We start from the raw sequence: 22,460 nt of genomic DNA, 5'->3' as shown, positions 1-22,460 counted from the left end.
TTGTACCGTCCAGCCTCTGCCCGAAAGCGCGGGAGAAAACCTGCCTTCCATGCTGGCCCTCATCAAACTCTGCGGCCATCCCCTCGTGCTCGGAGGGTGGGGTAACAATGGCCCTCTGCTGTGGCTTAGGGTCACCCTGATACCCCACATAACGTTGGCTGGGTTAACCCGCACACGTTCTCCAGTCAAGCCGCTTGAGTGAGTCCTCACTACCAAGGGGCCCCGACGGATACCGGAAGCCACGGTTGACACAAATGAACGCTGTGGGGACTGACACAAAACCGAGGCCGGAGCGGAGACAAATTGAGATTCCGAGCTCTCTGGCAGGTAAGAGCAAGGGACTAATGAGACACAGGAGAGTCCATTTGCTGCCTGCTGCTCTGTAACAAGTCACCACAGCTATGGGCCTTCAAACAACACATCCTGTTATCTTGAGTTTTTCTGTGCCGGGAGGAAGCCAGACACGGCTTAATGGGGTGCTGGGCTTTAGGATCATCCAGGAGGCTGCTATCGGGCTGTTCCCAGGAGCCGAGGTCCCCGATGAAGGTTCAAGGGTGGGATACTCACTTTCAAGGTCGTATTATGGTTGGTGGAAGAAGTCAGCGGGACTAGGGCTTCAATTCCTTGTGGCCTCCTCATTGGATCCTGCCCTCTGTTCCTGGTAAGCATGGCAGAACGCTCGGTCCAAATCTGTAAAAGAGTTTTCTCAGGACAACCTGATGTGGTGGCGGCACACACCAATGATCCCAGCAATTGGTAGGCTGATGAGCGGAGTGATAGAGAGTTCGAGACCAGCCTGGGCTACATAGTGAAGTATATGTAAGTACAATTATATGCTCTAATTACAATGGTGACAGCCGTAGATCCTGTCCACACCTCAGAGAATGAGGAAGGAATTGCACAAGAGTGTGAACCCCTGGATTTGGGAGTCACTAGAACCATTCTACAATCTGGAGGAGGAAGTGGGGGGGACTCTAAAAATCTATACTTCAAAAATTGTACCATTTATCAGGCAAGTGTGTTGAAGAACAAATGGATGGAGTTGGGGGGAGGGCTGTGTCTCACTGGGCCAGTGGAGGTCAGAACAGGCTGTCCTGACAGACTCAGAACTGACCTCCAGAGGAGACAGAGGAAAGGGCAGGCCTTGGGAGCTAGGAGGTGGTTTTTCTGGTCTTATGTATTTGCCAGGAAAACAAAACAAAACAAAACCCAAAAAATCAAAAAAAAAAAAAAAAAAAAAACAGTTCTGTGACCAAATCTCTGTAGAAAAGATGAAGGAGAAGAAAACACATTTGTCTTTCCAGGACCTGGAACTGGAACTGCATGTTTTACAGGTGAGTTTCCATGTTTACTGAAAAGGAGCCAGGACAACGTCCAATGTCTCAAGTCCTGATTTTATCCCCTAATGAAAGGCGTTGGGTTCCCCCTAAAAAAATGGGGTACTACTTATGTGAGCCTTCTGGGGGTGTTTGCTTGAGAGCTGTGGATTCAGAGATGAAGTGGCTAACCGGCTGAGCAGCGTGGGGTTGTGGGACGATGTGAGCCACACGGAGACAGGGGATCTGGAAACTTGTTCACAGCCCGCTGGCTGACTGGCTTCTCTGATCCATCTGCAAACCTCAGTCATGCGGACATCACCTGCCCTGCTCACCTTCCAGGACTGTCGTGAGGACCACAGAACAGTGTGGATGGCACCACTGGAGACAATGGATAAGGAGGTGAGATGCAGGCCCCAGCCTGTTAGCCTGTGGGTGAACCTGCCTCATCCACCCAGGCAAGTAGGATTTGCCTCAAGGATGCCCGCTCTGTTGCCAAAGCCACCCCTGGTCTGGTGCACAAAGCAGGAGTAGGTCAAAGGCTAAGTGAACTACCCCTAAGTCCCTGACTCTGACAGTCTCAAGCCTGCTAATGTTGTGACATTTCCCACCAGTGTTTTCATATGCACTTAACAAATAGGTCCTGATACCATTTTTTTCTCTTTTGCATGTATGTGTGAATGGTGTGTGTGTGTGTGTGTGTGTGTGTGTGTGTGTGTGTGTCTGTCTGTCTGTCTGTCTGTGTGTGTCTGTGTGTGTGTCTGTGTGTGTCTTAATGTGTGTGTAGAAGTGCATGTGTGCCACAGTGTACATCCAGAGGTCCGGGATTATCAGAGATTGTGTTTTTTTCTTCTAGCTCAGCTGAGATAGAGCCTCTTTGTGTTCAATGCTGCACAAGGCTAGCTGGACCAGGGACTTCTGGGCATTCACTAGAGGCAGCCAGAATAACCCACCAGTGCCTCCATGGTGGATCACAAGCATCTACGGCGCCAGTTCCAAGGAACCTGACACCCTCTTCTGACCTCTGTGGGTGCCAGGCACCCACATGATACCCAGACATACATGCAGGCAAAACATCCACACACATAAAATAAAAATGTTTAAGTTAAAAAAAAAATCTGTTGTCTTCAGAGTCTCAGGAGGCTGTGGGCACCTGTCAGCACGTCTATTTCTCTGGTGTACATGTGCTTACCTACAGCCGGGCTCACTGTGTGTGGTTCCCATCAGACCAGAAACACTGAGAAGCCCACTGTCCCCTGTATCTCCTCCCATCTTCCTCCTCTTAGTAGAAGACCTCACTGTAATGTCTTAGCAGGTCAGCCAGCTGGGTTAAACTTTGGTAAGGACCGTTTCCTCCAAGCATGGCCGCATGACCAAGTTTGTGCAGCAGGAAGAGGCGTGAAGGCAACGTCTGTAACTTCCCTAGGAGGAAACAACTAATGTTGGCTGTTCTCCCCTTCCCTGGGCTAGCAGGTGAGTACAGTGAGTTGCTGTAGCTTTTAGCTGGTGGATAAACGTGTTACCCAGTGGGCTGGAGGGATGGCTCAGGGGTTAAGAGGGCTTGCTGCACAATCACAGGGACCAGAGTTCAGATCCCAGCACCTGTGGAACAAGCTGGGTGTCCTGTGTGTGACTGTCACCCTCGTTCCAAAAACAGAGACAGGAGAATCTCTGGGGCTTGCTAACTTCCAGCCTAGTCAAGAAAACACAAGTCCCCAACCCAGAGAGAGACTCTGCCTCAAAATAGGAGGTGGGTGATAAAGGATACCTGACACATTCATCTGGCCAATCTGTATGTGCACAAGATTGCACATTTACACACACACACACACACACACACACACACACACACAGACAATCACAGAGACACAGAGACACAGACATACACATCAAATAAATAAATAAGTCATTTTTTATAGTGCCATCCAATGGGACAGCATCCTAGTAAGAGAGGAGGAACCTGGGTCTCTCGGGGCCCATCTAGTTCAGAGCCACAAGCCTAGACATAGTTATTTCCAGATAATGGCGTAAGAAGACATGAGCTTCTCTATCAGATCTACTTTAGAGTATTTGGAGGTGTTTGTTACAGCAGATGAACCTAGGCTCTGGTTGACGCCCCCTGCCTTGGTGGAAGTGCTAGCTGAAATACGGTATGACTCTTAACACCAGAACCAGTCTAACTGAACAACCTTGGACCTGTGAGCAAGACCTGAACAGCTCACACACGTTCTCAATAGAGCACTCAAAACGTTGCTCTTCTTTTTGGTGTCAAGACCATGAAGTTTAAGACTTAATTCTTCTCTGCTTCAAATGTGTCCCCTTTGTGTCTTCAGATTAGGATTAAGTCCAGGAGGTGATGGGAAAAAGCAGAGCAGGTAGGAGTCCAGCCCTGCCATTTGTCAGCTGTACTTATTCTGCTAGTTAGTAACCCCCCATGTATATATCAGATGGGGTGGCCACACGTGTCCCTTCCTACTCCACAGGTGGTGTGGGGAGAATCAGATATGCTGTGATGAGTCGAGAGAAGGAACCAGCTCTTGCCGGAGATACCTATGACCCTGTTTCTAGGTAGCTCCTTCACTGCACCAACTTGAACTCTATACACGTTAACCAGTTTGAGTATGGGGCAGTGACCCCGGTGATACGATGCATGGCAATTACGGACAAAATCCTGGGTTTGATTCCACAGCACAGCAGAAACTGGGCACAGTGGTGCATGCCTGTGCTCCCAGGATTCAGGAGGTAGAACAGGGAGATTGGTGGTTTAAAGACATTCTCGGCTACATAGTGAGTTGGAGGCTAACCTGGGATACAGGAGCCCATGACTCAAAAAGAAAAAGGTTAATTTTATTGGATGATGCATGCACACTTTTTACGATTTCTCTGAACATCTCAGACTTTGCCCAGCATGGGTCAACACAAGCATTGTGCAAGCATTAACTTATCCATGAATATTTATCTTCTTGGAGCCAAGACGAAAGCTACAAACAAGACAATAATCTCCACCCACCCTTCCCACCACCCACACGCAGTCTTTCTTTGCATGGATGCAACAAGCCCAGGGAAGAAAGGCAGCAGCCGCTCCAGGGAGTCACAGAAGGGACAAGATTTTGCACCGGAAGTCACAGAGTCAAAATTATCCAGATTGTCTGCAGACCCCCTCCCAAGGTGCCCTGCCCTTTGCTCTGCTCTCCAGTTCATTTTAGCTCTGGAGCTTTCACATAAACGCTGACTCTCCTTTCCTGATTGCCCCTTTAATCAGATCCACTCTTTCCCCACCTCCTTGATCTCTCCTCTCAAATACAGTCGCTAATGATCTGTGCATGTGCCAGACTTGAACAAATGTTGAGCTGCGAACTACTGCGCCTGTTAATTCTATCCTCGGCTCACACGGGCGGGATCCTCGAGTGCTGGCAGATGCTGCCTCCCCGGGGCTTCCGCGCCCAGTCACCCGCTTTCTTGATGAGGAAGGAGGGGGACATTTCTCCCATGACTACCATTTGAATAAAATTTATTGTGCTCAGAGAAAGATGCGCAAGTACAGAAAGGTACTGATGGACAGTAGCATAAATGAACAGTGATGAACGACTTGTGTGAGTCTTCAGTGAATGACAGCAATGTGGTTGGAGTTGAGGTTCTCCATAGCCAAACTAACTCCTTCTACACAGCCAGAGTATCTATCGAGGCTCTGTGCACAGTCCAGATGAATCATCACAAGAAAGTAAACAACTGAACAAACCACAGCATCGAAGAGCCAGGGTACCGCAAACAGATCCTTGATTCTGAATCCGGGTTCCATACTTGAGCAAGTGACTCCATGGCCTGTGTAAAGTTGGAAGTCTAGTGACACGTTATTTGTTGGTGAGCTGCGGGTATTCAATGAGTTAGTATAAAAAAAAATATGCACATGGTGCTTGGTAAGTATTGCACTGATGTTTGCTGGGTTTGTGGTGATAATGGTGAATGTCACTCTGCCAGGTTCCCAGCTGAGTCTGTCCCTGACTTCCCTTTGCCCCCCCCATTGCCCTTGTGTTTGTATGTAATTTATTTTATAGATGCATTTGTATAATTTGCATATTTATAGGTGTGTTTATATCATGTTATTTTATTTTAGCATAACAACATTTAATTGTACCAGTATCTCGCCATTAGACCTGTGATCGTATAGGCCACTTCTGCCTGTCAGCAGGAGGCTCTTCCTCTAAGGGCTCCCATGGCTTCCGCTGCAACATTTTTTCTTGCCAGATTTAGTCCATTTTCAGTCTGAAGAATCATCTCTCCTACTTCACCACCCTGAAGCAGGTCTTCTAGATTTTTAACACCTGGTTCCACGTTGACCCTACCCAACTTCTCACTGGTAATCTGTTCTGTGTGTTTTCTAATACAGGCTGCATTTTCAGGGAACTACTCCAGAAGAACAAAACTTTCTGTATACAATATTTCTGGCCTCTTGTGCAGAGTGTCCCACATAGCCAGTTCCACCAGGCCAGTGATACCTGGAGCCCAAAGCACGTGGTCCTCTGTTTTTTGAGATTATAATTACATAACTTCCCCTTCCCAACCCTCTCAATATACATACCTTCTCCAACTCTCTTTCAGATTCATGGCCTCTTTTTCCTTCAGTTGTTGTTACATACAGAGCTGTTGTATGCATATGTGATATCCCAAATTTATAAATACAACCTGCTCAGTCTATATATTGTTACTTGCATGTATGTTTTCAGGGCTGACCATTTGGTATTGAACAACCAATTGGTGAGCTGTTCCCTGGGGAAAACTCTTTCTCCTGCCTTCAGAATCCCTTAGTTGCCTGTAGTTCTTTGTGTACAGCTGAGGCTTTCTGAGGTTTCCCACTCCATGTCAGCATGTCTGTTGGTTCTGCCTTTCTTGTTTAGGTCGTGTGTAGGCAGCCATGTTGGCAGGACTGCAAGAAAGTGGCTTCTATATCTATATCTGAAAGAAGATTAATATCCAGACTGTATAAAGAACAACAAAGAGTCAAAAAGAAAAAAAATAACCTATTCAAAATGGCCTAGAGTATTGATAGAGAGTTCTCAAAAGAAAAAAAAAAAAACAGCTAAGAAATATTTCAAAAAGTTCATCTTCCCTAGCAATTAGGGAAATACAAATCAAAACAACTTTGAGATTTCATCTTACTCCAGTCAGAACAGTAAAGATCAATAAAACAACGGACAACAAATGCTGCAGGGTATGTGGGGGAAGGAGCTCTCCCTCCCTCATCGCTGGTGGGATTGCAAACTAGTCCAGCCACTCTGGAAATCGGTGTGGAGAATACTCAAAAAACTAAAAATGTGACGCTACAACCCAACTACACCACTCCTTGGCATACACCAAAGGACTCAACATCTTACTCCACAGATACTTGCTTAGCCATGTTCACCGCTGCCCTAGTCACTATAGCCAGGAAATGGAAACAACCTAAATACCCCTCAACTGACAAATAGAAAAAAAAGGTGTGGGACATATACACTGTGGCATGGTGTTCAGCTGTAAAGAAGAATGAAATCATGAAATTTGCAGGTAAATGGATGGAACTAGGAAAGATCATATTTAGGTGATGTAATCCAGACCAGAAAGACCACTATTTGCCCTTATCCCTGCAGAAAGTGCAGTCCTCACCTCTCATCAAGGAAACATCTCTTTGCAACAAAGACCATTACAGAAAACCACAACCAAGAAAACGCAGAGTTGTGGAGCCCCGTCCGAGTGGGTAAGTCTACAGCTCTCCTCCTGCACCTAAGGCCCAGGGATCATTGCAGAAGAGGGGTAGAGAGACTACAGGAGCCAGGGGATCTGGGAGTTTGCTGGGAGACGCCCTGTGTTTCTAGAGCAGGAATGGATGGAGGGCCTTGGGACTGCCTTCCACGTCTGCCTGGGTTTCTGACTTTGCTCTTATCCTTATATAGCTTTTCCGCAAGTACCTTCCATTTTATTATTGTTTATTTCAATTACCTGTAGAAGTCACAGGTGGTGGCTCACACCTGGAATCCCAGCACTCAGGAGACTAAGTCAGAAAGATTACCATAAATTCAAAGCCAGCTTGGGCTGTGTTAAGTTCCAGACTAGCCTGGCCTACAGAGTGAAACCCTGTCTCAGGTCCACCCCAAGTCCCATGTAGAAAAAGAAAAAAAGTAATGCCAGAAATAAATGTCCCAAAGGGCAGTGCTTATTTTTGAAGGACGGGACTGGATTAATTTTTGTCTTTTTTGACTGATCAAAATTTTGTTTTAATATAGGCATAGCCAAGGACTTTCTGAATTAGACCCCAGATAGCTCAGAAAGTAATATAAAGAACTGACAAATGGGATTGTGTGAAACTAAAAAGATTCTGTAGAGCAAAGAGAATAATTCTTGGAAGAGAGATGGGCCACAGAGCAGGAAAAATCACTGCCAGCTATTCATCCAGCAGGGGACTGCTACCCAGAATATATGAAGGACTCAAAAGTAATACCAAAAGAAGAATAATCCAGTCAATAAGGGAGCAGATAAATTCGGCAGACAGTACTCAAAAGGAGAAATACTGATGTCCAATAAATACACGGCAAAAATCCTCGGCATCCTCTGCCATCAGGGAGATGCAGATCAGAACTACACAAATCCTGTCTGCAGTCAGAGCAGCTATCATAAGGGAAACAACCACAGAAGCCGGTGACAGTGAAGGGGGAAGAACCCCTATCCATTGCTGGTGAGACAGAGATGACACCAGACACCATAGACACCAGTAAGGAGAGTCCTCAGAAAACTGAAAAGAGACGGTCCAGCTGTGCCATTCCTGGATGCCCCTTGAAGGAGTCAAAGTCAGAATGCGGTAGAAACACCTGCACATCCATAATCGTGTTTGTGGTCGCCAGTGTTCACAGTAGCCCCCATGTGGAATCAGCCTGCATGTCCATTACCAGATGAACAGAGAAAGAAAATGGTGTGTTGTTTCCTCATAAAGAACAAAGCTGTGTGGGTGATAAGACAATGAGCTGGAGATGGCTGTGTTGAGTGAGAAGTGAATCAGACTCCAGCAGACAAATGCCATGTTTCCTCTCATATGCAGGGTCTAGATTTTTTTTAAAGACATTGAAGTGGAAGAGAGATTATTTAGAAAAAGTAAATGGAGGGAGGAATAAGAGCAAGAGAAGGAAATGAGGGAAATATGACCAAAGTGTCACATGCATGTATGGAAATGTCATAATGAAACCTATTGTTTGGAACAATCGACGCACATTAATGATTTTTAAGTTTGATTTATATGTCTGATGCGTTAAGCATTAGCCACCCATTTAGAGCTAGACATTTTTTGCTCCTTCCAAATGTCACCACAGTTAGCATCAACTTATCTATGATAAATAATGAATCAGGTCTCAATGGCACAGCCACATCTAGACTGCTCAGGTGGTCAACTTTATTATACATCCAAATATGAAAGCACTGTGAAGCTATTGCTTTGCCTGCACAACACACACACACACACACACACACACACACACACACACACACACACACACAAATTAACAGCAAGCTGACTCCTGTGTTTTACAGTGAATACAAGTGAGTTATCTTGAGCAATAAAATGGTAGCCATTAAAAGAGCAGGTGGAGTTGTGCCAAACTTCTCTGCAGTCCTCAGCCTTCTGGTAGTGTTACTGGAACAGAAGAGATGGAAATCTGTCTGGGGGTCGTTCTGGAGGTGTGCGTCCGGCATGCTCATCTAGAGATGACCTTCCTCCTGAAGCAGTGAGTCCTCCTTCTGAGGCTGTGCAGAGAACCACATAGCAAGACACGGAAAACATGGATGTGTCTAGACCTATTTTTCTGTGATTTGCAATTTTCTAAGCCTAATTTGTGTGTGTGTGTGTGTGTGTGTGTGTGTGTGTGTGTGTGTTTACAGTGGGATTTGTAAAATAGGTGTTTAAAAATGGAATAAGAGCAGATTTATTCTATTTGCTCTCTTCCTAAAATAACTTAGAAAACTTCATCAGACCATATTAACAAGAAACCAGAGCTGAGTCTGGTGGCACAGGCTTGTAATCCTACCTACTCAAGAGACTGAGGGAGAAGGATTTCAAGTTCAAAGCCTGCCTGAGCGGCAGAGTGAGTTCAAGGACAGCTTGAGCAACTTAGTGGGATCCTGTCTAAAAGTAAAAAGGGACTTGGACTTCAGAGAATGACGGTGTTGGTCTAGCATGTGTGAGGTCCTGGGTTCAGTTCCTCATTACTGGGTTCAATTCAGCAGCACTGCAAAGAACAAGAGAAAAATTGAAAAGTAAGCCAGGAACTCCATGGAGAGTGGATGTTACAGATGCTGTCTGTTGAAGGTCATTGCCAGGCCTGGAGCTATGCTTGGCCTGTGTGATGCCTAAACCCAAGCATAGTCTCGTGTACTATTCTATGTATAGAATAAAGGGGAGTATATATTACAAACCATTTGAAATCATAATCAATTATGAGTAACAGCAAACACAACACTATCTCCTGTAGGAATGCAGTGTTTACATTTTAGGTGGCTTTGTGAGGTCCTTGTGGACTGAGCATTTATATCAGGATCCTGCTGACCTGAAAAGCATAAGTTTGATGGATTGTGTTAAAGGGGAAGAAAGACAGAGAGTCCGACTCTCTCTAGTGTGACTTCTCTAAGGTGGGTTGTAAGAGTGCAATAATTCAGTGGGGGTTGGAAGTCCTTGCCAGTCAGTCTACACAGTACACATCTTAAGCTTCTCATGGATGATGAGAAGGATGCATTTGTCATCTCGATGTCCAATTTGTAATTTGTTGCTATGATTGAAACATAAGAGGAACAAAACAGAATTGTATGAAATGTGATGGAACCTCTTATTAGTTATATGATACCAAAATAATGCCCTGCAACCTACTGCCTTACAACTTAGTGGCCTGATTACATACTTTTATGTTGGTATGACGGGTATACCCATCAGTGTGCTGTACATAGTGGCACACACCTTTGATCCTAGCACTCTAGAGGCAGAGGCAGGCAGATCTCTGTAGGTCTGGGCGATCTTGGTCTGTATTGCAAATTCCAGGACAGGGCTGTGTAGAGACCCTTTCTCAAAAACAATCAAGCAAAACATCAAATATTTGATAGCTGGGCTAAAGAGATGACTCACAGGATAAGAGCACTGGCTGCTCTTCCAGTGGACCAAAGTTCAATCCCAGAACTCACATGGTGGCTCATAGCCATCTATAAATCACTTTCAGGGGATCTGATGGCATCTTCTGGCCTCTATGAGAAGCACAAGGCATGCAGATGGCACATAGGCATACATGCAGGCAAAACACTAGTACACATGAAATAATAAATAAGTAAATAAAATGTTTTTTTAATACCTGACTGAAACGACATAAGGAAGGCAGGGTCTACTCTGGCCCATGGCTTCTTTGGGCACCAGTTCACCATGGAAAGGAAGGCTGGGTAGAAGTACTCCTAGCCACAGTGGTGGCAATGTGTGGCAGGGACTCTTCACAATGTAGAGGACCAGAAGCAGAGCACTTGCCGAAGCATAGGCCAGCTGATGGTTGGAAGTAGACTGCGTCTCAGCTACTCTGTCATGATCTTCATCCGCAGGTTCTCTCCCCCTCCAGTGGTCAAACCCAGTAGTTCACTGATAGCCGGACAGTGTCCCATGAGTGAGAATGCATGTGCACATGTATGCACACAACCTGAGGTGTTCCAAAGCTTCTAGCTCTACTGTACCCATCCACTAAAGCGTATCATGAACCAGGCCAGATTCCATGAATGGGAAGAGCCACACAGTCATTTAGTGAAGGGTGTGCCTACAGGGATGGATAGAAGGAAAGGACCATATTCTTAATCAACCTGCCTCAAACTTGAAACACGATGAGATGTGAAATGAGAGACACTGGTTAGGAAATACGTTTCACTGTTGTAATTATTCTGAGACAATGTAAATCATAAAAGAAAAAGAAAAAAATTAAGTCAAAGATGTAAAACTCATAAGCACATCAGATCTTGATCCTCTTCCGTCCCTCTAAGAATTTTGTCCTTGAAAGAAAATCCCCCTTGATTTGTGATGATGCTGTAGAAGGTGACTGCATCTGAGGCACCCTGCAGAAGGAAAACCACAGCACTGAGAGGCAGGTGGATACAGATTATGACTCCAGTCCCGAAGTCACAGAGGATGGGTCTCCTTCTCAGCCTTCTACAGACACAATCAAGACTGGACAAAAGGTAGACACCTAAAGCCACAGCCATTATTCTGTAGCCTGAAAAAAACCTTATCTTAACTGCCACTCAGACACTCCACATCCATGGTTGCATGCATGGGATAACTGCAACCATGCAAAGAGGTGTGCATGAGAGGACAATGGGCAGAGAATACACAGAGAGGTGTGCATGAGAGGACAATGGGCCAAGAATACACAAAGGAGAGCAGTTACGTTGAAGAGATTAGATGCTTGGTTGTGTTTCTCTCGTGTTTCAAAATTCTTTGATGTGGGGTTATGCTGTCTTACAATAAACAGGGGGAGAATGTAAATAAGTTGAAAGCAAAGATTAATGAGCATTTATCTTGAATAGTATACACATCGTACAACAGCCAAGGCTCAGCATTGTCTTTTCATTTCCTAATCCCTGAGGCTGACAATGAAATATTCAAATGCCAAGAAACACAAAAGCATCCCAGAATTATACTCAAGGAAGAGTAATGTGACTCCACTATCATTACTTAATTCATGCAAAGTGCCTTAAATAAGTGCTTTTATCTTCATCTCGTGATTTTTTTATTTAGTAGATTTCTATAAATGCGTCTAATGATGACGAGCCAGTGAGACCCATGTGCTGGAGCATATCTAACAATGCAATCACAGGGATTTGAAAAAAATAACAAAAGACTAATCATGGCCAGAGCGTCTCTGGGTAGTTTTGAATACAGATGCAGAATTTGGGGTAAATGTTCATAATTAAGGTATCTGGAGCCAAAAAGGGAAACCTGGATCTGTAGGAAATGTTTAAACTTGGAGTTTCAAACAATAAAGTGAAGTTAATGTGAGAGCAAAGGAAGTGTGTCTCATATTTTGTTTTCTAGGGTGAATACAAAGGCTTCCATCTTAATCACAGGCAATAAAAGGGACCCGGTGAGATATAATCAGGAAAGTCATTTTTGTTATTAAGACGATGGGGTATCCATGAGAGGTGAATTCCGGACTATTCTTAGATCCTGCCTCCCTTCTTCCCTCCCGGCCTTGACTAGAAATAGCCACAATAAGGAAGTTCTCTATTCATGCCATGCTGATTCTTTTCAAATTATTTGTGCATGCGCTTTCTCATTAGAGAGTTTTATTTGAGTGGATTGAAAGGCACACACATTACCATGTTACAACTTTTTTAAAAAGGCACAAAGAGATCTAAGTAGCTGACAGATGGACCTCAAGGGGCCAGACTGGTTAGGATCACTCTTCAGAGCAGCCAGAAAGGAAGAATGCTTGCAGGTGCTCCCCATAAGGGAAGGAGCCTGCTCTGATGTGCCTGTTAGGGGGATCAAAACACAAAATCGAGATCACTGAAAATGTCCACAGTTCCATACATTAGGGAAACCATTTTTTACACCTCAGAGTATCTTGATCTGGCTCTCGTGATCTTTCTTTGTAGTTGCCTGAGCAAACTGACAGGATTATAAACGAATGTGCACTCTCAGCCTCCAAGCCTCCAGACCCCACAGCTGTGCCTGCGTACTCCACGCCCCCTTCTGGTTCTGGGGTAAATGGATGTGTTCCCACCATTCGTTCCGCACCCCACCCCAGTTACTCTCTCTCACCGGAAGACGTGCTGTGCAGTTGGCTCCTTACCTTGGCTCCTCCCTGGCGCCACACCATTTGCGACAGTAGACAAACGTGTTGGAATTTTCCTGTTGTTCCATTTCTCGGGAATAAGGAAACAGCAGCTGGGGAGCAGCAGGTCAGCGGTACAGCGCTTGCCTAGTGTGTGCCAGGTCCTAGGTTCAACTGGCATCACAAGGAAAAAAGAGACTCGTGAGTCCCCGACACCCCTCCTATCATGGTGAAGGAACAGTGAGACAAACAGTATGGCAGATTTGCTCACACATGGTTTATCTGAAGCCTTCCTACTAAGTATTCGGCCACAGGCAAGCAAGAACATTTTTAAAATTTTGGTTCAGGGCTTTATCTCAGGACCTAAAATAATGTTTTACAGACAATAGAACTTTTATATTCTGGAAGTAGACAGAAATTAAATAAATGTGCAAACTTAGCATGCCATAGTTCACGTAATTGATTCATTTAAGCTATGAAAGAAGAAGAAGCAGATTAGGGAGTGGAGAATGAGGAGGAAGAGAAAGGATCTGTTAAATGCACACACTGCTCATAAAAACAATGCAGTGGTTGGTTACTGGGACCAACAGATGCAAACCGCGTCAATACGGAAAGGTTCATCTGGGCTCGTAGCTTCCAGAGTCTCAGTGCTGCTTCTTGGCTCCATTGGTTTGGGGTCTACAGTGAAGGAGAACCTGGCAGAGAGCACGTGGTGGAGTTGACCTCATGCTTCAGAAGGGGGAGGGAGAGAGGAGGAGGCAAAGGCCCAGGGATGAGACGTGGTCCCCAAGGACATTCCCCAAGGACTGCCTTCAACTAGGTCTTCCTCCTAAGTTCCCATCAGCTTAGGAATCCATCAATGGATTGATTATCCATGTGATCAGAGCCTCATTCAATCACTTCCACAAACGCACCTCTGAATAGGATGTCAAGGGGGCCAAGCTTTCAACACATGAGCCTTGGTGGGACATTTTGAGATCCAAATCATATCAAGTACTGAAAAACGTCGTTGACCAGACTAAGTTTTTTTACTAAAATGTATCTTCAGAGTGATTTTATTATTATCCTTTACATTATTTTTAATAAGAGATAGTGTGTAGACTGACCAATATTTATTTGACCAACTCAAATGTTAGGTGACTTCTAATATTTTACCCTTGTAAATACCAGTTATATTCTGGCTTGTCCTAAACCTATTATCCACTATGTCACCACAGCTACATGAGGCTACTGAGCACTTGAAAGGTAATTAACCCAAACTGAAACATATATATATATATATACATATATATATATGTATATATATATATATGCGTTATATGTGTGCGTGTGTGTAAGAGCCATACCAATCTTAGTACAAAACAAGAAAAGTAATGTTATGAATAATTTACTATACCTATTATATGTTGAAATCATAATATTTTGGTAGGCTTATAAATTCCTACCAAGATTACGTTCACCTGTTTCTTTTTGCTTTGAAGGTGGCTACTGGAAAGTTGACATTAGCTTGAGCCTCATAGCTATGGCTATTGTATTTCTCCTGTGCATTGCTGGTCTAGACACATACAGAGGACATTAACATTCTATTTAATTATTCATTACTCTGGGTTAACAAGCTATCTTCTAGAAATCTGCACAGTCCAAGGTGCTCAGCCTTTCAGATTATAGTCTTAATATAATAACTTCCTTAGTGCTGGAAGGAGCCCTCCTGAGTGAAATAAAGGTTTCTGTGTATAAAAAAATAACCTTGGCCAGTTTGACACCATTGGTCCTGGTGATATCTCCAGTCTAAAGTCCTGTGGTCTCCCCTACAGGGAGTGGCTTCTCCTGGTAGTGATGTTCAAGGAAAAGCCAAAGGACTGGACTTGGGAAGTGACTGAGGCAGGTAAATAGGGAGATTTTATTTTTTTTCATTTCTGAAGATGTTTTCCGTGACTGTTGGTAAATGTTAAACCCAGAAAGCCACACAATTCATATGGGTGTCTCTCCAACAGAGGCTTTTTAGCATTTTTATTCTATGTGTTTATTTAATGGTGGGGACACATGTGGGGAGGTCAGAGAAGAACTTGTGGGAACCAGTTCTCTCCCCACCATGTGGGTCCCAGAGACTGAATCAGGTCGTCAGGCATGGCAGCAAACGACTTCACCCTCCGGGCCTTTGTTGCTGGTGTAGGTGATTCCGCAGTGATCATCCCTGCACACGATTCTGATCGGCTCGTTTTCCTCAGAGCTTCAGTGAGGTGCTTAATCCTGATGGTCAACTCAGTAGGATTTAGAATCCATGGAAATGAACTCCCAGAAGGGGTTTCTAGGTTGGGTTGATTCAGATAGGAAGAGCCACCCTGACTGTGGGCAGAACCATTCTTTGGATGAGGATCTGAGATTGAATAAAAAAGTTGAGCACCAGTATTCATCTCTCTCTCGCTTCCTGCCTGTGGATACAATGTGACCAACAGCCTCACAATCCCACTACCATGCCTTAGCTGCCATGGCGGCCTGTATCCTCTTGAACCAGAAGCCAAATAAACCCTTTCTTCTTTAGGTTGCTCCTTTTCAGGTGTTCTGTCCCACAAACAATAAAAGTGACTAAAATATGTGGAGTCATTGCTGGAAAATTCTTTTTTTTCTTTACTTTTTTGCTCCATTTTGTAAAATTGAGATTCAGAAATATGTCAGTTAGCCAGGTGGTGTGTTGGCTCATACCTGTGATAAGAGATTATTGGTATGAAATATGACTTCATCACTCAGGAGATTGAGTCAAGAAGACCGTCATGAATTTGGGAGCAGCCCGCACTACAGTGAGACCTTGTCTCAAAACAACAAAACGAAAACGGTGTGACAGTCCATGCCTGTAATCCTAGCACTTGGGAGGTGGGGGATGACACAGTGAGTCTGCTGGTTTGAGTGAGAATGGCCTCCCTAGGCTCATATGTTGGAATGCTTGGCCCCCAGTGAGTGGAACTGTTTGGGAAGGATCAGGAGATGTGGCCTTACTAGAGTCTGTGTGCCCTGGTTGGAAGAGGTGCGTCACTAGGGGTGGACTTGGAGTTTCAAATGCTCATGCTGAGCCCAGTCTCTCTGTCTGTCTGCAGCTTGAAGCTCATGTGAGCTCTCAGCTACTTTTCCAACACTGTGCCTGCCCCCACACTCCCCACCATGATGATGGTCATGGATTCACCCTCTGAAACTGTAAGCAAGCCCCCAATTAAATGTGTCCTTTCATAAGCTGCCTTGGTAATGGGGTCTCTTCACAGTAACTAAGTTAAAGGCAAGCCTGACTAAAAGAGACCCTGCCTCAAAACACACACACACACACACACACACACACACACACACACACACACGCACTCGTGTGCACATGAAAAAGAGAGAGAGATCACCCCCTCATACACACAGATAGTGGCTTTTCCCAAACACACACACACACACACACACACACACACACACACACACGCACGCACGCACGCACGCACGCACGCACGCGTGTGCACATGAAAAAGAGAGAGAGATCACCCCCTCATACACACAGATAGTGGCTTTTCCCAAACACACACACACACACACACACACACACACACACACACACGCACGCACACACTAGAAGAACTGAGCTCACATAAACAGCCATGTAAACAGGTAGAAGAGGACATATGTGGCCCTCACTGAACCATTTGCTCAGTGATTAAGATACTCAAGAACCCCAATACAAGCTCGTTGTCATCTCTGGCCTGACTCTACATGTTTGGTACAGGCCCAAAAGCCACAAAGAACTGAATGTGATCCTCAGTCATTTGGAACTTTGGACTTCTTGCCTTTCCCATGGGGATAGTATAGTCTATTACCTCACAGGGCTGTGGTGGGTCCAGAGGAAATAAGGTGAACATTTGGGAAGAAGCTTGTATTTAGGAATATCAGAGTACCATCTAAGACCCACCATATTCTCCTTTTCCATCCCATAATGGCTCCTTCATCCTCCCACCCACAGTACAGGAGTTGGTTCTCTGCCACTGTAAGATCCTGACTTGCCATGAATTATTTATACTTCTTTATCTGACTTGATGTCCAAAGCCTCTGACTGAAGTCGGATGCTACGGCTTGAATATGGTAGGCTATACTGTGAACCACAAATGTCATGCATCAGAAATTCAATCGCCAAAGTCACAAGTAAGGGAATTAGAGGAGGACCTTTGGGATAAGACAGGATCATGAGGGTTCTGCCCTTATAAGGAGATTTATCCATTTGCTGATTAACAGATTAATGTGTGATTGAGGAAGTGGCCTTCTTATTAAAGCAAGGCATGCTTTAATATCTGACATGCTTGCTCTCATACCACACAATGCCCTGTGCTGTTTTGGGACTCTGTAGAACAAAATGTCACCAGAACTGTAAGAAGTAAACAGATGATTTTCTTTGTAAATTATCCAGCCTGTGGTATTTAGGTACAGTAATGGAAAATAGACTGAAATCAGGATCAATTTAAGAATCGGAGAGAAGAATTCTCTTTTCTGAGATACTGTCAGACCTGCTTATGTTCAAGCTGACTGCATGAGCTCTCTGAGCACTAGCCAGGTGTGTTAGTCAGAGTTCTCTAGAGGAACAGAGCTGACTGCGTAGACACTTGTTAAAGGGGGATTTATTAGATTGCCTTACAGGTTGTGGTCCCGGTAGTCCAACAGTGACTGTCTCACAATGCAAAGGTTCACGATCAGTCCGGAAGACTGGTTATCTCCCAGTCTGGTGCTCGAGTCCTACAGAGCTGCTGGTCTTCAGTCTACATTAAAATCTTGAAGAAATCAGATTTTGTACCAACAGCAACAAGAAAGATGAACTTGCAAGCGAGAGTTAAGGCCAGCAGGCGAAAAGCAAAGTCTCCTCCATCCATGTTCTTCTATGTAGGCTGCCACCAGGAGGTGTGACCCATATTTGGGGTGAGTTTCCCTGCTTCAAATAATCTAAGAAAATCCCCTTACAAGATTGCCTAGCAACTTGGATCTCAGCTGACTGCAAAGGTGGTCAAATTGATAACCAAGACCGGTCATCGCAGCAGGTTTTGGAAGCCAGCAACCTCTCAAATAAAACTTTCTCCTTTTTTTATTTTATTGTTTCTTTCCCCAGTAGTTTTGGTTTTAATGTAGCCCTCTGGGCTATCTAGACTCTGGCTCTTAGTCACCCAAGCAGTGTCAGGTATGGGTTCCATCTTCTGGAGCGGGCCTTCGGTCAATCAGGCGTTGGTTGGTGACTCCCACAAGGCTTGTGCCACCAATGCTCTAGCAGTGGCTCTCAACCTTCCTAATGCTGCAAGTCTTTAATACAGTTCATATTCTGGTGACCCCCAACCACAGAATTATGTTCTTTGTGTCTTCATAACTGTAGTTTTGCTACTGTTATAAATTGTAATGAAAATATGTGTGTTTTCTGATAGTCTTAGGTGACCTCTAAGAAAGGGTCATTTAACTCCCCAAAGGGTCATGACTCACAGGTTGATAACCACTGCCCTAGCATATTTTGCAGGCAGGAAAGATTGTAGATCAAAGGTTGTGGGTGGGTAGGTGTTTACTTTTCTCTTTTGGCAGCCTGCAGACTACCTTTCCATTTCATAGACACTAGAACATGGGGGTGAAGGTTCTGTGTAGGCACCAGCTCATCTTTCCCATGTTCAATAAGTTTTGTGGGTGTTCATTTCAGCAATGGGGACTTACTATCAGTTTGTGGAGAGCAACCTATTGTCTCGGCAACAGCCTGGGTTGTTTTGGGATGTCCATTGGCCCCTTGGGCCAACAACTCAATTGGATGAAACCTAGTCCTAGGATTGGAAGCTTCATTTGGTGACAAGAGATGGCCAGTAGAGGTTCGGTCTCCCTCATTATTTGGAGATTTCATTAGATTAGGATTGCCTTTATATATTATATGAAGTTTCCATTGCACTAGGTTTCCATGTTGCCGCTCAAACGTTTTCAACTCTAGCTGTCTCTCCCCTCATTCCCTCCCTCAATACCATCTCCCCTCCCCCTTCCCACCCGATCCTCCTGGTCTTGCCCCTCCCAGCTCCAGTCCACCCATAAAATCTATTCTATTTCCCCATCCCAGGGAGATCCATGTGTCCTCCCTAGTCCCCTCCTCTATGCCTAACCTCCCTGGGTCTATGGATTATAGCCTGGTTATCATTTATTTCATGGATAATACCCAGATATAAGTGAATACATGCCAGATTTAACTTTTTGGGCCTAGGTTACCTCACTCAGGATGATTTTTTTCTAGTTCCATCTATTTGCCTGAAAATTTCATGATGTTATTTTTTTAAGAGATGAATAATTCTCACTTGTGTAAATGTGTCACATTTTGTTTATCCATTCTTCTGTTGAGGGACATACAGGTTGTTTCTAATTTCTGGCTATTGTTAATAGAGGAGCAACGAACATGGTTGAGCAAGTGTCCTTAAGGTAGGATGATGCCCAAGAATGGTGTAACTGAATCTTGAGGTAGATGGATCTCTCTCTCTCTCTCTCTCTCTCTCTCTCTCTCTCTCTCTCTCTCTCTCTCTCTCAGTTTTTTTGTTTCATTTTGTTTTAAAACATGGTTTCTCTGTGTAGCCCTGGTTGTCCTGGTACTTACTCTATACTATAGCCCAGGCTGGCCTGGAACTCAGAGGTCCACCTGCCTTTGCCTCTCCAATGCTGGGATTAAGGCCATGTGCCACCACTTTCAAAGGCAGAGTCCCATCTTTTTGAGGAATCACCACACTCATTTCTATAGTGGCTGTACAAGTTTGCACTCTCAGCAGCGATGGAGGAGTGTTCCCCTTGCTCCCCATCCTCACCAGCATGAGCTGTCACTTGTATTATTGATCTTAGCCATTCTGACAGGTGTAAAATAGAATCTCAGAGTTGTTTTGATTTGCATATCCATGATGACTAAGGGTGTTGAACATGTCTTTAAGTGTTTCTTGCCCATTTGAGATTCCTCTATTGAGAATTCTCTATATAGATCTGTACCCCATTTTTAATTGGGTCATTTGGTTTTTTAATATCAAGTCTTTTGAGTTCTTTATATATTTTGGATATTAGCCCTCTGTCAGATGTATGGTTGGTTAAAAAAAAAAATCTTTTCCCATTCTGTAGGTTGTCACTTTGTCCAAATGACGGTGTCCTTTGCCTTTCAGAAGCTATTCAGTTTCTTGAGGTCTCATTTATTTAGTGTTGACCTTAGTCCCTGTGCTGATGGTGTTCTGTTCAAACAGTCTTCTCCTGTGGTGATGTGGTTAAGGCTATTCCCCACTTTCTCTTCTGTGGAGGTTCAGTATACCTAGTTTTATGTTGAGGTCTTTGATCCATTTGGAGTTGAGTTTGGGGGGGAGGGGGACGGTGATAAGTATGGGTCTATTTGCATTCTTCTGTATGCAGACACCCGTGAAGATGCTGTCTTTTTTTCCAGTGTTTATTTCTGGCTTCTTTATAAAAAATTAGGTGTCCATAGGTGTAGAGGATTATATCTGGGTCTTCAATTCAAGTCCATTGATCAATGCATCTGTTTTTATGTCAATACCATGCTGTTTTTATTACTATGGCTTTGTGGTGTAACTTGAGATCAGGAATGGTGATACCTCCCTGTAGCTCAAATTCTAAAATCAGTCTTATGGTTAAAAAAAAAAAAAAAAAAAAAAAAAAAAAAAACAGAGTCAGACACTGGGGAAAATGCTGAAAGATCAGAGGAAACAAAGGAACAAGCCACTGCCACACCTTACCTCTAGGACTCCTCAGCCTGGAAAGCTTTAGCCAGAAAGCTTCCTCAGCTGAAAGGCCTCAGCCAAAAAAGGGCTCTCAGTCAAAAAGCACCAGTTCCTGTCTCCTCACTCCTTATAAACCTTTCTCCGCCCAGCCATATCGCTTCCTTCTTAGTGCTGGGATTAAGGTCGTGTGTGCTTCCCAAGCAAAGGCATGAGATCCCAAGTGCTGGGATTAAAGGTGTGTGACTCCCAAATACTGTGATTAAAGGTGTGTACCACCACTGCCCGGCTCTGTTTCTCTCCTAGACTGAGTCAATCTCATGTAGTCCAGGGTGGCTTTGAACTCACAGAGATCCAGACAGATCTCTGCCCTCCAAGTGCTAGGATTAAAGGTGTGTGCCACCACCGCTTGGCTTCTGTGTTTAATGTAGTGACTTGTTCTGTTCTCTGGTCTTCAGGCAAATTTTATTTATTGAGGTACACAATATATCACCTCACCTCCCACAGTACTTTTATTGTTCAGGGTTGTTTTAGCTATCCTGGATTTTCAAATAAAACTTTTATTTATTTTAAAACAACCTCTGGGGTTGACAAGATGGCTCAGCAGACAAAGGTACTTGCCTGCCAAACCTGACGACATGAGTTTATTCCAAGTGACCCACATGATGGAAGCAGAACACTAACTCTTCAAGTTGTCCTCTGACAACAACAATAATAAATGTAGCAAAAGTATTTTTTACCACATGCTTGTATAGTTTTCTGTGCTAAGCATCTACCAGCAACACGAGGCTCAAACAAAGCCAGGAAGCTATTGACCATTTACAGAGAGACATTGCTGAAGTGCATATTTCCATTCCTTTACATTTTTAGTCATTTTCTGTTCAAGCTCGAAATGACTTGTGAGTAATACCCACTGGCATTCACATGGGGGTGTATTGTCTGTTCCTCAGCCATTTGAGTGCTCTCCTGGCCAGAGCTTTCTTAGCGCTCACTGTGCATGTGATCTTGAGATCATGAGCACTCACTGTAAACAACAGAGATGCTGGAACCCCAGCTCACCCCTTTGGTGCCCTACACTAAAGTCCACATTTGACACAGTTGAAGCGTCTGTCGGAGACAGGCAGGGAGCAATAGATGTTATGAGAAGGTCACCAAAGTTATCACACAGTGTAAAATTATGATGAATGCCACAGAGGAGGAGAAAGGCCTCTGGCTGTGGTGTCTGGGGCACCTCATCTGGCTGGCGAGTGACACTCCAACAAACCCTAAGGGACGACTAATAAAGGGAAGAGTAGTACAAGCTGAAGCTGACTATTGTTCTCTTAAACTGGTCACAACTGCATATCCTCCTCCTGACACAGGCATACCTTGAGAACCTGCCCCCATTACATGGGTTGATGGGGTTCATGCATCCCACTCCACCCCCACCCCCCTTTGCTTCTAGACAGGTCTCTGCGATTGTTTTAACCAAGAGGGCACATTGGGAAAGATGCTGTGTGTCGTTTGAGATTCATCGTCAAAGACAGCATGGCTTCCAATCAGCCTCCTCTGTTGGTTAACCACTTGCAGAAGGGCCAAGTCCTCAGCCCTCAGGCCTGTCTGAGATT

General features: G+C 44.5%; 1 pseudogene; it reads right to left on the bottom strand.

Annotated features, from left to right (window-relative positions):
• Positions 1-5,464: 5,464 nt before the first annotated feature.
• The window catches only part of LOC114689496, a 36,258-nt pseudogene continuing 19,262 nt past the window's right edge, over positions 5,465-22,460 (bottom strand).

Source organism: Peromyscus leucopus, chromosome 10 (assembly GCF_004664715.2).
Source record: "Peromyscus leucopus breed LL Stock chromosome 10, UCI_PerLeu_2.1, whole genome shotgun sequence".
Lineage (NCBI taxonomy): Eukaryota > Metazoa > Chordata > Mammalia > Rodentia > Cricetidae > Peromyscus > Peromyscus leucopus.
Note: the sequence above shows the minus strand (reverse complement) of the source record. Positions and strands in the feature narration are given on the sequence as shown.